Raw genomic sequence first — 16,980 nt, 5'->3', positions numbered from 1 at the left:
CATTTTATTCAGTTTTGGTCATCTTGTTAGATTCCCTACAGTTTGGAAACAGGCCACTTGGCCCAACAAAGTCCACACCAACTCTCTGAAGAGTAACCCACCCAGACCCATTCCCCTACCCACTATTTACCCCTTACTAATGCACCTAACACTATGGACAATTAAGCGTGACCAAATCACCTGACCTGCACATCTTTGGATTGTGGGAGGAAACTGGAGCATCCAGAGTAAACCCACGCAGACAGTCGCTGGAGGCAGGAATTGAACCCGGGTCCCTGGCACTGTGAGACAGCAGTACTAACCACTGAGCCACCATGCCACCCCAAGGAAGGATATACTTGCTACAAGAAAATGTAGTTGAAGTTCACCAGACAGATACCTGGGATGGCAAGATTGTCAGGAGAGTTTGTGAAGACTGGGCCCTGTAGTGTATAGAATTTAGAGGAATAAGTGATAAGCTAATTGAGATATGCAAAATTCTTACAGGGATTGATAGGGTCGATGTTGGAAGGACTGGCCCCCTGGCTGGAGAGCCTAGAACCAGGGAAGACCATTTCAGAATAAGGAGTACACCATTTAGGACTGAGAAGAGAAGGAATTTCTTCACTGAGAGTGTTGAATGTTTGGAATCAGCCACACCAGAGGACCCTAGAGATTCAGTTGTTAATTATGTTCAAGACAGAGATCAATTGATTTCTAGGTATTAATTATAACAAGGTAGATGGGGAAAGTGCCATTGAAGTAGATGATCGACCTTGATCTGGTTGAATAGTGGAGCGGGCTGAAAAGGCTGAATGCTCCAACCCTGCCCCTTGGTTCCATTGTCCCTGTTTGCAAGTGTGAATGTTTTCAAAAGGTCTCTGAAAAGTCTAATTTGAAATCAGGTGCCTGCCTCTTTGTTTATTGTGAAGATTATTTTTTTCAAAAATAATTTCCATTAGAATGATTCGACATGGCCTCTGTGTCCTGAACCTGTGCCAACTTTCTCTTTTACATGCCTACAGATTCATTTCAATGATTTTCCCTGAGAAGACATTTTACCTGTGTGTGTCTTTTGATTCTCTTTTAAAAAATAGTGAAACTCTGAATCTAATAAAGATAGAAACATGTCAGTTCAGGTCTTACTGATTTCAGTTATCCAGTTCTTTTAAGCCCATTTTATGACCTTGGTGTGAATTGCCTGCGTGAGGCAACTTTGCTGTTTTAAGAGCATCCTAACCTACCTTTTAAAAGAACAGTATCATGTGCAAGCAATTATCAATTGCTTGTCACTAATTAAAATATATTAGTAAGTTGTCTAATAGTCCTGTACTTAAAAGCAATATCCAGTTAGTATTAGGCCAGGTTTGGAAAAGGAAACTATATATTGGCAAAGAGCCAAAAGCTTTAAATTTGATAATCAATTGTTATTGTATACTCATTCATTTTGCAGTACAGTTTACTCTTCAATTCAAAATAGTTTACTTCATATGTATCTAATAATTCAATTTTAGCACTGTCTTGCCACATTGCTTGACTCAAATGATTAGATACTTTAGCAATTTTAGAACAAGAATGACTGAATTATTGGTGGTTTCTTTTATTTTACAAGATTTATAAAATCTTACAATATTAATTTCTCAGCACTGTTTTTAATTATATTTTGAGGTTTATAAAATCATAAAGAACTGTTTTTCCTGTCATAATAATGTGTTTCATGTACGTGTCTGAAAATCCAAAACAATTTATTACCAACCTAAACTATTGTTTTATCCAATTAATATGTGGAGTGCAACTTTGAATACATGAGTAATATGAGCATAAGGTATCAAACCAGACCCTGACCCATTTTGATATGATAAATCATTGATTAATTGCAAGTCTAATTATATATGTTCATTTAACATGGAAAGTCAGTTAACCCTTACATATCTCAACAGGCTGACTTGATTGCAGAAGCATTTTAAATGAAGGTCTATTGTAAAAGTATGAAAACTAAATTAATACTAATTTTAATAGTAAGTAAAATGTTGGGGCATGAGCAATGCTTCCTCTAATTTCCTATCATTGTGCATGGTCCATTTGCGACACTGCATGGTCCATTTAAGATTGCAGCATGCCTGCACGTGTCTACATCTTAAAGGGGCAGCTTCTTGTGTGCAATACTGTCAAACATTCACGTAGCTGAGAGGGAAGATTGGATTTATAGTATGTACAAATGTATGTAGATGCCATTTTAACTTGTAAAGGTAAAGGGTTGTGGGTATGTTGAAGTGGGTGTCAGTGCAAGCAGATGTTAAACATCAGAAAATGTTAATGGTGTTGAGAGCTGAGATGGTCCTGCCAATTCCATGCTTAACTAAGATATAGGAAAGCCCTATGGGACAGGCAAGCCAGCAGTTCAAATGTCAAAAAAGACTATTTCGATCAAGAACTTAAGTATGGTTTCCGACTTGAACTGCAAACACAGGGGTCTTTCTCTTTGCCATAGTCCTTGTGTATATTAAAGGCTGACGACAGAATGCGTTCCAAGTCACTATTATGCTGATGACCATATTTTAATTACTGGTAACATCAAGTAAACCTGAGTGCTTGTTATATCTAATTCTGTCACTTGATTTCTGATTGGTGCTCATTTCTTCACCTCTCTTGGCCATACACTCCTCGATGGACCTCCGTCGTTGCCACATTTACAGCAGTCAGGGTGACAGTGACTAGAGCGCCACGTTCTGTGTCTGCCAATGGTGGCCTGTGCTTCCTTCTCTATAATGGGGAGGTGCCAGTGTTGGACAGGGGCAGATAAAGTTAAAAATGTTTTACTTCCTTCTCTTGGAAAAGAGTTATGCATGTGAATAATACAATATTTTGAAAGGATGGAGTCATAATGTTGGAGAGGGTGACTGTGAGGAATGGGTGTAAATGGCAGTAAGATGAGGGTGAATGAAATGATGTGTAATAACGTTGTGATATGAGGGAGCAGCTTGAAAGAGAGGAATTTAGGCAAAAGAAAAATTAATCGATGGAGGCCTGTGCAGGACAAAGATTGGGATGTCAGAGTGAACAGGTTGACAGTGATAGTGGCATGTCAGCCACCTTTCCTGGACTGATGAGGTCATTTGGCGCTGTGTTCCAGGAGGGAGGGAACGCATTCCCATCACCGCCTCAGACAATTCCAGCGATGCCTGCTTAGTCTCTGAGGCAGACATGGTCTTCTGATCCACTGGGAAGAGTTCTTCCAGCTTCCGGGGATGTCCATGAGATCTGAAAGGGAGCATGCCCCCGTTGAGACTCCATCTGTCCATGTGCTGCAGCAGACCTGACCATTGCAGAACAAATCCAGTCTGACCCTTTAAGCAGTGACGTTTGCTCAGCTGAGTGAGAGTTGTGATCTCACCCACTTTCTCGGATTCATTGAAAAATCCTGAACCGGGATCCTGACACCGTAGCTAAGGTTACAACTTACTACAAAACCCATTCAGCTTCTCAATCCACTGCTGAACTCCTTTACCCACTGACTGCCTAAAAAAAACTCCACCCCCATCCCAGTGCAAGCAGGTCGTTTAGTTAAACGCTGTCTTATGTTTTTCATTTTTACCTTTTAAACAGAATGGGGCCTGAACTGTTTACAATCTATATCAGTGAAGGGACTAACTGAATGGTTGTTAAATCTGTGATTGGCTCAAGAATAATTAATTTATAAAGAGGAATAAGGAGTGTGCCAAGGGATATAGCTAGGTTAATGAGTGGGAAAACATTTGACAGACAATAATGTGGAAGAATGTGAATTGTCCATTTTAGCAGGAAGAGTAGAAAAGCAGCATATTATTTAAATACACATTTCTGAGATTTTTGCAGCCTCCATTTGAGGCACTACTACAATCACACCTCCAATTATTGCTGCAGTAGCAAGTCAGGCCTGTGTCCTTACCAAATCCAACCAGGGCAAAACCGTAACACCTAACAGCTATCCAACTGCACTTGTTCATGGATCCACCCAGTGCAGACCACTCGAACACACTGTGTATAACGCATTCGGTTCTGACGTCTGAGCTCATGTTTTGAAGGGTGAAACCCTGTGATTGTGTTCCATTTCATTATGTTCTGCAGCAAAGACAAAGTTTACTGGTGGGGAAATTGAGGATAGTGTGCTGGCTTCTGTAGGCTACTGCCACACTCTAGTCGACAGCTTTATATGACATTTGTACTTTAGAAAAATGTTATAATTTAAACACAATACAAACTACATAAAGATTTTAAAAATCAGTAAATCAACAGTCTTATAAATTATGTGGCTAAGGAATTAATGTGAAATAATGAAATGGTGTCTAAGTCGAGCAGAAATTTTGTATCTTTCTTCACACTAAGCGACATCAAACTATCCCATTTACAATTTTGTAAGTCAAGAGGCAAAAGAACCAGGAGAAGCCTAAAATTAAGGAGAGGATGCTGACAAATCTATTCAAAGTAAAGGCTGACAAGTCCTTCGGACAGATGGACTTCATCCTAGAGTCTTAAATGGAGTGAGTGGCTAAGGCGACCGTTGTCGCAATGGTTGTACTTTGTCAAAAAATCCCTAAACTTGGAAAGGATCCGTTGGATTGGAAAGTGGCCAGTGCAAATCATCTACTCAAAAAAAAAGGAGGGAGGCAGGAAACAGGATACCTAGTAATTATCATCGGGAAAATACTGCAATATATTGCTAAGGATTTTATAACAAGGCACTTAGAAAGTCTTGATGTTAACAGAGTCAAAATGATTTTGTGAAAAACTTCATTGAAGATGTGACATGCAATATGGTCACGTAGATTTCCAAAAGGCACTTGATAAAATACAACAAACTAAGAGATCATGATATCGAGGTTATTATGTTAGCATGGAGAGCAGATTGGTTAGCTGACAGGAAACAGACTTGGGATAAATGGGTAATTTTCAAGCTGACAAGCTGGAGCTAGTGAAGTAACCTACCTACTGATTACCCAAAGCCTGACCACCATCAACAAGGCCCAAATTTAAAGTTTGACGAAATACTGTTTGTTTGCCTGAATGAGTGGAGGCACCAATAATATTAAAGAAACTCATCAGCACCCAGGACAAAGCATGCGACTTGATCAGCGCTCAACCATTTTCAACATTCACTCACTTCATCACTGGCCCACAGTGGCAGCAGTGTTTACCATCTGCAAGGTGTACTGCAGCAACTCGCCAAGTCTCCTTCAATGGCGAAACTTAATAAAACTGCACCATCTACTTAGAAGGGTAAGTGCTGCAGATGCATGGGAACACCACCAACTGCAAGTTCCCCTCCATGACACTCACCATCAAGATTTAATTACTTCATTGTAGCTGGGTCAAATACCTGACACTGACATCCATCAGTCGGTGATGGAAGGTATATCTACATTAGTTTAAGAGGGTTTCTCATCTGCACCTTCTCTCGAACAAATGGATAAAAGCAGCAAATGCTGGCCTTGCCAGTGATGCTGACATACCATGAAAGAATATTTTAAAAATCTCAGCCCTTGGCCTCTTGTATTTTTGATTTCTCCCTTTTGTTTAGCAACCTTTATAAATACTGTATTAAGTGCTGGAAGGGCACAGCAGAGCTCCTGAAACAATGGTTGTACTTCTCTGCTGAAGGGATACAATGTATTACCAGCGCAGCCATTGTTGGAGTATGTTTTTGTGTGGTTGTCAAGAAAGGATTGAGTGTGACGAACGCCGCAGTCGAATAGCCTGGTGAAAGTAGGTTTCCAAACTGAAGCATGAAGAATGGCGACCTGGTAGCAAACGGTTAGAACCGAATGCCAGCAAATGCTGATATCTTGGTCTGGACAGAGAGAGGCAGCGAGGGTGAAAATTGAGAGAAAATATGTTGTTAGATTGATATTTTAAGCTAAATTCAGGAGTCCAAAGAAATTACTAAGAGTACGTAAACATTTATAGCTGGAAAGTTTAATGGATAAACCTGCAAGCACTGGAACAGTAACTAACCTTTTAAGGAAGCAAGGTCACAAATCTTCCAGATTTTCAATGTAGACACTTGATTTAGCAACAAAGGGATCAGACTACAAATGTTTGTCTACCTTACTGTTTGTGACAATTGTGTTCCATAAATCAAAATTAAATTGATAATTGGCTAATCTTTGGAGGCCTAGGATTCAGTTTCATGTATGGATTTGTTGGTGTAAAATGTCAATATAATTTAATGTGAATAAATATATGTTTTGTTTGATAAGTGTTTACTTGAATCAGCAAAATAGTACGATCCAGGTTTCTAGAATTATGTTGGATCACAATGTAAAATGATTAACTATAGTGCAAACGTTCTAAATATGGTTTTTGAACTTTAGAATTTTATTAAAACTATGATTTAAAAATTCTCATTCCAGACACTGAATAGGATGATAGCATCATTACGTCATTTTCTACTTCAGTGTGTAATCATGACAAACATGGCACTTTACCATAGCAACAAAACATTTTGAACCAAATGTATTATCGGTAGATATGATTAAACTTCAGCAATGGGCTGCAGTCTTCAGGTGAAATTTGGCAGCCGTTACTGTGCTAAACACACAAGTAAAATTGCATAAAATTTTATCTTTGTAGCTTAATGACAGGTTTGCATCAAGAATTTTGCCTTATAATAAATGGGAAGAGATTCAAAATGCTGAGATGCTATATATCTAAAATAGTTCCCCATTTAGGTATCCTTTTCTGTCAAGCTGACTGCTATAGAAAGAATTCTCCCAAGTTAATTAAAAAAAAAGTATTGGGCCTACCTCTAACATGGAAATGTTGACTTCATTCTCGCAACCATTTCATTACAACAGCTCTGCAGCAGAGAAGAAAATATTGAATTTTTCAGAAATTGGAATTTCATTAGTTTAGTTATTGAGAACGGAAGGGAATGTTTCCCTTTAAAATGTCTTGCACCAGCAGCTGAAGGCATTTGGATTTAATGATCCAGCATTAAAGTTGATTGCATTTGTGGAGTTTTTAAAACATCATTGTTCGCCAGTGAAGGAATGTAGCACAGAATATGGAATGATATTCTGTAGTTGTGCATGTAGAAGAGACGTAAAAAATTAGTGCTGTGCTGAAAATATTGCAGGATTATGCTCTCTGTCCTGTGGTACCATTTTTCTCCGTTCCTTGAGGCGACTGGATTGAAAGGTGTGAGAACATATTGGTGTAGAGATGTACATAAGTGAAAATGAAAAATGACCCAGCCTGTGAATTCTTGCCCAGTGGCGGAAAATGGCACCTCAAAAAAAAATCTGCAGTTTCCAACTATTCAAATGATTATTTACACCAGTGAATTCAAGAAAATGATTTGGGACTTGGGTGTAACCCAGTTTGTCTCCACTTCTAATATAATGGTTTTACTTGTATCACCTGGCAGGAGGGAGGGGATAAGGGGCAAGGAGGAAGTTCTTGAAAAATGTCTAACTCAAAAAGTATTTCATAGCCTAGTGATCTGCCTGTAGAAGACTTAAATAGGTTAGTTGAAGTGATTTTGAAATATTGTGTATAATAACATTAGTTCCTATTGACAAAACGTGTTTTCTGCTTTCAGATATTGTTTAGTTGCAAAAAATAAATTATGCTCATGGAATATTGTACTTTGTGACATGGTGAATGTGCATCTCAACAACAGCTATTTCAATTCAGTTTAAAAAATTACTAATCAGTATCGTCTTCACAAAGTTATCAAGTGTAAGAAATCAAGGAGATTCAAACCAAAAAATGCAAGAATGTGGTATGAAGTTTATACAATCACCACCAAAGTGAAGGGTATTAGGGTGTCATCATTTAACAGTGACAAAAGTAAGCCTTTCAGCCCTCTAAAGATGCCTTAGCCAAAGCCATCCAAACTTTCCAATCCCAGTTTTTCTCACATAGCTAAAGGTTTGTAATATCTATTGATTCGGTCACTGTCAGTATGTCTATCTATCAGTTTTCTTTTCTCAAATTGGTTATGTGTATTTTCTTGCTTTTTTTTCTTGTTTTCCAGCCTTGTTGCCAGAAAACTTAGTCCAATATCAATTACTCCCTCCCCCCAAAACTATTCTTCCAAAAGGATAAGTTCCACCCAACATATTGCAGCAAAAATATTTATGAGCGATATCTGGGTGTGATATGATCCACTAGTTAAATTCTGCTAACCATTAAATACATTGCATGAACAGATAAAGTATCAAAAATAGATTTCAGAACTTGTTCTTCAACAAATGTTCTCACGCTTCTGTCAGTCTTTGAACATCCAGGACTCTAACTACATTGAATCTGGTATGTTTGAACATCTTGTTTTTACTTCAGGGAAAGAACAGCTATTTCCTTTTCCCTCAAAGGTCCAATGGCTTCTTGCCCAAACATTCACATCCACTAGTTGTTCAGTCACCTGGGGACCAATCACATTGTTGTAGCAGACAAAACATCTTTGTCATTGACGTTAGGATACCATTTCCCAGACCACTCAGCCAATTGTTGCAGCCGAATGTCCGTCTGTACACACCCCTTGGTTCCAGCTCATGTATAACCAGACACTTTTTAATTGTTTAAACAAGTGCCATGTAAACTTTCTATAGATTGTGACAAATCTTTCAACAATCTTTGTATTTTTTTTGTTGAAAAACTATATTTTCCCTATTTAAGTCCACAATCAAAAATACAGAAAAGTAAAAAGATATGGTCTTTACATGCTGTTACTCCTCAAATTAATAGGGCTAAGATTGTTAATAATTTAATGATAAATATTCTTAATAATAATTATCCATTTAGAGTAAATTACCTTCTCACCTCCACTCATCTCCCCATACTTCATGACCCCCCCCCCCCCCTATCCAACCAGCTGATTCCCCACTTTGGATTTCCATTGTAATAGCTTCAATGACAATAGCAATAGTAGCCATAACATAATACATGTATTATCATTAAAGGTCACATAATTACTAAACGTAATTTTTTTTAAAAAAAAGATTTCTCAGAATTCAGTGAGGTTTAGTCAGCCATGAATTGCTGAAACTTAAAAACAGTTATGTGCAAAGTTTCCAGTAAATTTCTAAATTATTGTTGAATGTTTATGCTTATTGTGTAACAATGATCAAGAATAGTTATTGTCGTATTCTTAAGGCTTTCTGAACATCAATAATCATTTGTTTTTGAGCATCATTTGAGAAGTAGCATAACTTCTAACAATACCAGTCACTTTGCAATTAGACAAAGTGAATTAGAGAGCGAGACAGCAAGCAGCAATTAAGTATAACTAGTTTAAATATGATAAATGACTTAATTGTCTTTTTAAAAAATATTTTCATGAAGAAAACAAGATTCAGATTTAAGAATAAGGAGGTTTGTCTAGGGAGAGTGACATTTCTGATTGGGCCAGGGCAAAGAGAGAGATTTATTGAATGGAGAGGAATGTGGACTAGACCACGGATGGGTCCATTGTTGCAGGTGTTGAAACCATGGTGGGAGAACATGGGAAAGAGAGATTTGGATTGCATAGAGACATTTCATGATCACAGGATTTCGGAGCACTCCGATACCAATAAAATACTTGAATTTATTGTGACGTGTACTGAGGAACAGTGAAAAGCTTTGTCTTGTGAGCAATTCAGGCAGACCACGGAGTTAGGTAGCATACCTAAGTAAATAATAGGTAAACAGCAGCAAAAGCAAAAACACAGGTACAGGCAAATGTTAAGACTTTGTGAGTCCATTCAGTATTCTAACAACAGTAGGGTAGAAACTGTTTCGAAACCAGCTGGTGCGTGTTCAGACTTTTGTACCTTCTCCCGATGGTAGGGGTTGTAGAAAAAGATTGCCAGGGTGAAATGGATCTTTGAGAATGCTAGCAGCCTTTCCTTGACAGCGGGCCTGGTAGATGGATTCTATGGATGGGAGGTTGGCCTTTGTGATTGTCTGGGCCAAGTTCACCACTCTCTGTAACAGTCTCCGATCTTGAATGGTACAGTTGCCATACCAGGTAGTGATACATCCAGGCAGAATGCTCTCGATGGCACACCTATAAAAATTGGCAAGGGTATTCGCCGTCATGTCAGATTTCCTCAGCTACCTGAAGAAGAAGACATTGTTGGGCCTTTGTAAGCAATGAGTCCACATGAAGAGTCCAAGAAAGCTTGTTGTGGATGACCACTCCTAGGAGCTTGACACTCTCCACTCATTCCCCCTCTATGCTGTTAATGTGTAGTGAGGCATGAGTAACAGTCTGTCGAAAGTCAATAATGAGTTCCTTGGTTTTGTCGGCATTGAGAGCGAGGTTGTTCTCAATGCACCATTTTTCCGGGTCTTCCACCTCCTGTCGTTGCCACCTGAGACTTGACCAACTATGTTGGTGTCATCAGCGAATTTGTAAATGGCATTAGTCTGGTATTTGGTGACGCAGTCATGGGTATACACTGAGTACAGTAGGGGGCTGAGTATGCACCCTTGGGGGGCTCCAGTGTTGAGTGTTAGTGAGGATGAAATATTGTTCCCAATCTTCACTGATTGTGGCCTGTGGGTCAGGAAACTGAGGATCCAGTTGCAGAGAGTGGGGCTTGGTCTGAGATCACTAAGTTTAGTAATCAGTCTCGAGGGGATCATAGTGTTGAAGGCTAAACTGTAGTCAATGAGTAGGATTCTTAACGTAGCTGTTCTTGGTGTCAAGATGTTCTAGGGAGGAGTGAAGGGAAAGTGATATGGCATCTGACATGGATCTGTTGGTCTGATAGGCAAATTGGAGTGGGTCAAGAGGAGTGGGGAGGTTGGAGTTGATTAATGCCTTTCAAATCACTTCATGACCACCAAAGTTCGGCCCACTGGGCAGTAGTCATTGAGACATGCTGCATGAGCCTCCTTAGGCACAGGGATGATGTTGGCCCTTTTGAAACAGGCAGGGACAGTGGTCTGCTGCAGGGAGAGATTGAAGATATCCAAGAAAACCTCTGCCAGTTGATCTGCACATGCCCTGAGTGCATAGCCTAGTACTCTGTCTGGTCCCGTTGCTTTCTTTGGATTCACACAAAGGAAAACTGATCTGACCTCTGATGCAGTGACTGTTGGGATAGGTTCGTCAGGACTTGTTGGAATAGGTGTTACCTCACTGCCGAAATTCTGCTCAAAGCGAGTATAGAAGGCGTGGAGACGATATGGGAGGGATATGTCACTGTCTGCTATCTTGCACTGTCTCTTTTTAAGATCTGTGATATCATTCAGTCCTTGTCATAGTCTCCAGGTGTCTGTCTGGGTCTCCAATTTGGATCGGTATTGGTCCTTGGCTATCTTAATGGCTCTGTGAAGGTCATACTTGGATTTCTTATATTTGAGTGGGTCTCCTGATCTGAAGGCCTCATGCCTGGCTTTTAGCAGGTTCTGTCTGTCCTGATTCATCTAGGGTTTCCTGTTGAGGAACACCCGGATTGACTTCCTCGGTATGCAGTCACCCACACACTTGCTGATAAGTCTGTGACAGTGGTGACGTACTCGTCCAAGGTACCTGCAGACTGTTTGATCATGGCCCGATCAGCCGATTCCAGACAGCACCGGAGTTGATCCTCTGCCTCCTCTGACCAGCACTGGACCTGTATCCCTGCTCCCTGCTTGAGCTTTTGCCCTGTAAGCAGGGAGAAGAAACACAGAGTTATGGTCAGAGATCCCAACCAACATAAACACCAACATATGAGTTTAGGACCAGGTGTTAGACACTAGTGCTTTGCCTAATCATGGCTGATCTGATTGTGATATCTAATCCATATCCCATTCCCATCCTGATAACCTTTCATACACTTACTCAGCAATATTCTAGTCATCTCTCCCTCAAAAATATTCAAAGATTCAACTTCTGCCTTTTGAGAAAGGGCATTCCAAAGATTTTGAAGCCTCCGAGAGAAAAAGGTTAGCTTCACTTTTTGTCTTAATTGAAAACTCCTTATTTTTAAACAGTGACCCATATGTGACTGAAAGCTTACACAGAGGCTGGAATATCATTTTCTTCATAGTTCTCTGGAAAGTAGTAAACTTAAAAGCAGATAACTTGGAAAGTATGAGTGCCGCTCTTAATTTCATGATCCTCCCACTTCTGATGTTTACATCCAAGAAATGCCTTTAAGTGGTGCATACTTTTTTTTTATGATAAATGATGCTGCCAGAGGAAACAGCAATTCTGGTAACTGGGTATTCCACCCAAATTTAGGTTCAAAACTGGACACAAGGTCTGGAAATGTCATCTTCCTAAATGTTCCGTCAACTAAAACACTTGATATTAGTACAACAATGCAGAAATGCCAGCTTTCAGATGCGATGTTGAACCAAGGCCTATCTGTCCCTTCAGGTCGATATAGAACAACCCATGACAATATTTTCAAGAGTAGCAAAGAAGTGATCCCAAGTGCACTGACCTATGTTTTTACCCTCCAAAAAGATAGGTTGTCAGATCATTGCTACACTGCCATTACTAGGAGTTTGCTGTGTGCAGTTAGCTACTGTCTCTCCTACATTTTTGCAATGCTGATACTTCAACAAAACGCTTAATTTGGCATTAAGGCACTTTGGGATGTCTGGTGTTAAAAGGCACTATATAAATGCAGGTCGATCTTTCTTTAAATATTACACTGCTAAGGATTAATCTTTCTGGGATTTTTTTTTTCAGAATGTAATTGGTATGTTTCTGCCATGGAATGACATCACTGCACAATTAAAGACTGCCACAATTTGTATGTATTATTATCCCTGAGTAAACACAATCAACAGACATTGCTCAAATAGCTCTTGTGCTATAGAAGGACAATAATAAAGAGATCCAAATTCATCAAGATCAACTCAAAAATTAGGGCTCAAGTTAATGCTTTTTATGGCAATTAATCCAAATATATTAAGAAGCGAATCTGTGCAAACATAAAACAATTGAAATTCCATGCCTGTTTCAGTTGCATTAACACAGATACTAAACTGGGTAATGGCTGTTTTATAAATTATTTTGTAAATGCTAATATAAAAATTACATTTTAAATACTATGAGTTGTTAAATGAATGAAAAATGTTGTTTCAAATAAATTATAGCACTTTCGAAATAAGTTGTTTAAAAAAATTATTTATTTCAATGTGTAAATAACAAAATAGAATTTTAAAGTACAGTACAAATAAAGATGTAATTGCTCATATTTTTATTAAGTGCCTGATTACTCCTCTTATTTGGAGAGGTAGAACTATGTTTAACGCATGTTAAGAAAATATAGCTCTCCTGATTGAATGGAATACTGAGTTATCACTGACAATTTCCACTTATCACAAGTTTGAATTCCGTCCACTTGATGGGATAAAACTAGTTTTAATCCGCTAACTGCAAAGGTTACTGCATGAAATTAGTTTGGGAAGTCTTCATGAGAGAAATGAAGCCATAAGACATATGAATGCTAAATTGACAATCTAACAGAACCAGAACATTCACTTCTTTATTCGTTAGGGCCTTTTTGTACTTTGCATCCAGCAATATTCAGGAATGACCAATGCTATTACAGGGAGCCTTTTTTTTTGAAAGTCTGGTAAGAATTGGTTCTCACTTTGTTTGATGCCAATGAATCTGTTCCTATACAGTCATACAGCACTGCAACAGACTCTTTGGTCCACCTCACCCACGCCAACCAAAATCTAAATCTGATCTAGTCCCTTTTGCCAACATTTGGCCCCATATCCGTCTAATCCTTTCCTATTCATATACCCATACATACCTATCTCCATCACTTCCTCTGGCAGCTCATTCCATACAGATACTACCTGCTGCATGAAAACGTTACCCCTTGGGTCCTTTTTAAATCTTTCCCCTCTTATCTTAAACCTATGCCCTCTAGTTTTGGACTCCCAAACCCTAAGCAAAAGACCTTGGCTCTTCACCCACAACCATCATTATTCAGTATATTAAGAATTAATTACTACACAGTTAATTTAATATATTTAAAGTGTGGGGAATCAAATTACGACTGAGTTAAACTCAAAAAAAAATTTAACTTGTCCTTTTCAGCTACTTTAAAAAGGAACAGCAACTCAAAATAAATTGTAACCAGCTTGTCGTAACCTCTTGATTTTAAGGAATGATCCTGATTTGAACAGAACACATGTTTCCAGTGTTTCAAAGACTGAAAAAAAGCATTACTCAAAAAGTTATTCTAAAATGGTAGCAGGGTATGTGATTTGGAAGTTAAAATGGTAAATGTCTCCTGCAAGTGTAAAGGGGGAGTGGGTCATGCAGGCTATCTCCACAGCATGCCCCCCTCCATTCCAACCACCTCCCCTCCCATCTGTTCCCCTTCCTCCCCAACCCTCCTCCACCCCTTCCCTCATTCTCCCCCTGCCCTCTCCCTTCTACATCCCTCCCCTCTCTCCCCTCACTCTCCCATCGCACTTACCCTTCTCACCTCCTCCACCCTATTCTCCCTCTTACCCTTCCCTCCCTCCCCTATCCGCTTCCTGCTTCCGCTCCCCATTCCTCCCTCTTCCTTCCCTCCCCCTTACTTCCCATCCTCCTCTTCCCCTCTGCCCCACTTCTCTTCCACCAGCCCCCTTCATTCCCACCCACCCTTCCCCCTCCATCCCCCTCCCTCACCTCCCTTCCTACCCCCCCACCCTTCCCTTCCACTCTACCCTCCCTTTCCTCTCCCATTCCTCTTCACTCCTTTTCCCCCTTCCCTTCCCCCAATCCTTCTTCCCCCTCACCAACTTCTCCCTTCCCCTACCCCCTCTCTCCCTCTTCCTCTCACCCCCTTCCTCCCTTTTCCCATATCCCCTCCTCTTCCCTTTCCCTCATCCCTTTTCCCCCCTCTCTTCCTGTAATCCTTCCTGTAACCCCTCCCTCTACCCCTCATCCCCACCCTCCCCCCACTTCTCTTCCCTCTTCCTACCTCCCCCCTTCGCCACCCTTTGTGCCCTTCCCTTCTCAATTCCCCTTGTCTTCCATCCTTTTCACCCCTTCCTTTCCCTTCCCTTCCCTCCTACACCCCTTCTCCACCTTCCCACCCTGCCCCGCTTCTCCCTTCCCCCTCCTCCCCACTTACCCCTTTCCCTTCCTTCTTCCCCCCACTGTCACTTCCTCCTTTTCCCCCATCCTCCTACCTTTTCCTCCTCCCCTCCCATCTCCCCCTCCCTCACCCCCATCTCCCCGCCCCCTCCCTCACCCCCATCTGCCTTCCCCCTCATCTCCCCCATCTCCCCCATATCCACTCCACCTCATCTCACCTCACCTCCCCCTCCCTCACCCCATCTCCCCTCCCCCTCCCTCACCCCATCTCCCCTCCCCCTCCCTCACCCCATCTCCCCTCCCACTCCCTCACCCCAGCTCCCCTCCCCCTCCCTCTACCCCCATCTCCCCTCCCCCTCCCTCACCCCATCTTCCCCTCGCCCCTCATCTCCCCTCCCCCCTCATCTTCCCTCCTCCTCATCTCCCCTCCCCTCCCTACCCCTCATCTCCCCCGTCCCCTCCCTCCCCCCCCCATCTCCCCTCCCCTCCCTCCCTCCCCCCATCTCCCCTCCCCTCCCTCCCCCCTCATCTCCCCCTACCCTCCCTCCCCCTCATCTCCCCCTACCCTCCCTCCCCCTCATCTCCCCTACCCTCCCCTCCCCTCCCTCCCCCTCCATTTCCCCCTCCCCTCCCTCCCTTCCCTCCCTCCCCTCATCTCCCCCTCCCCTCCCTCCCTCCCTCCCTCCCTCCCTCCCCCTCATCTCCCCCTCCCCTCCCTCCCTCCCTCCCCCTCATCTCCCCTCCCCTCCCTCCCCTCCCTCCCTCCCCCTCATCTCCCCCTCCCCTCCCTACCCCCCATCTCCCCCTCCCCTCCCTCCCCTCCATCATCTCCCCCTCCCTCCCCTCCCTCCCATCCCTCATTTCCCCTCCCTCCCCTCCCTCATCTCCCCCTCCCCTCCCTCCCCTCCCTCATCTCCCCTCCCCTCCCTCATCTCCCCCTCCCTCCCCTCCCTCCCATCCCTCATTTCCCCTCCCTCATCTCCCCCTCCCCTCCCTCCCCTCCCTCATCTCCCCCTCCCCTCCCTCATCTCCCCCTCCCCTCCCTCCCCTCCCCCTCTCCGTCCCCCTCCCTCACCCCATCTCCCCTCCCCCTCCCTCACCCCATCTCCCCTCCCCCCTCCTCCACCATCTCCCCTCCCCCTCCCTCCCCCCCCATCTCCCCTCCCCTCCCCTCCCTCCCCCCATCTCCCCTCCCCTCCCTCCCCCCCCTCATCTCCCCCTACCCTCCCTCCCCCCCTCATCTCCCCCTACCCTCCATCCCCCCCTCATCTCCCCCTACCCTCCCTCCCCCTCATCTCCCCCTACCCTCCCTCCCCTCCCTCCCCCTCCATTTCCCCCTCCCCTCCCTCCCCCTCATCTCCCCTCCCCTCCCTCCCCCTCCATTTCCCCCTCCATTTCCCCCTCCCCTCCCTCCCCCTCCATTTCCCCCTCCCCTCCCTCCCTCCCTCCCTCCCCCTCATCTCCCCTCCCCTCCCCTCCCCTCCCTCCCTCCCCCTCATCTCCCCCTCCCCTCCCTCCCTCCCTCCCCCTCATCTCCCCTCCCCTCCCTCCCTCCCTCCCCCTCATCTCCCCTCCCCTCCCTCCCTCCCCCTCATCTCCCCCTCCCCCCCTCCCCCTCATCTCCCCCTCCCCTCCCTCCCCCCCCTCATCTCCCCCTACCCTCCCTCCCCCCTCATCTCCCCCTACCCTCCCTCCCCCTCATCTCCCCCTACCCTCCCTCCCCCTCATCTCCCCTCCCCCTCCCTCCCCCCTCCATTTCCCCCTCCCCTCCCTCCCCCTCCATTTCCCCCTCCATTTCCCCCTCCATTTCCCCCTCCCCTCCCTCCCCCTCCATTTCCCCCTCCCCTCCCTCCCTCCCTCCCTCCCCCTCATCTCCCCTCCCCTCCCCTCCCTCCCTCCCCCTCATCTCCCCCTCCCCTCCCTCCCTCCCTCCCCCTCATCTCCCCTCCCCTCCCTCCCTCCCTCCCCCTCATCTCCCCTCCCCT

The 16,980-nt window shown here is 43.5% G+C and overlaps 1 protein-coding gene across 6 annotated transcripts in view; it reads left to right on the top strand.

Annotated features, from left to right (window-relative positions):
• The window catches only part of acbd4 (acyl-CoA binding domain containing 4), a 163,563-nt gene that overhangs the window by 110,270 nt on the left and 36,313 nt on the right, over positions 1 to 16,980 (top strand). For 3 of the 6 annotated variants that reach the window (XM_072561608.1, XM_072561603.1, XM_072561609.1), the window contains one exon: positions 12,635 to 13,113. The exons of 2 other annotated variants lie outside the window; for them this stretch is intronic. The gene's annotated coding sequence lies outside the window, so the exon portion shown is untranslated. Of the gene's footprint in view, positions 1 to 486; positions 993 to 12,634; positions 13,114 to 16,980 lie in introns of those variants that run through there. One more of the 6 variants, XM_072561607.1, reaches the window with a different exon arrangement.

Source organism: Chiloscyllium punctatum, chromosome 42 (assembly GCF_047496795.1).
Source record: "Chiloscyllium punctatum isolate Juve2018m chromosome 42, sChiPun1.3, whole genome shotgun sequence".
In the NCBI taxonomy this organism is placed as follows: domain Eukaryota; kingdom Metazoa; phylum Chordata; class Chondrichthyes; order Orectolobiformes; family Hemiscylliidae; genus Chiloscyllium; species Chiloscyllium punctatum.
Note: the sequence above shows the minus strand (reverse complement) of the source record. Positions and strands in the feature narration are given on the sequence as shown.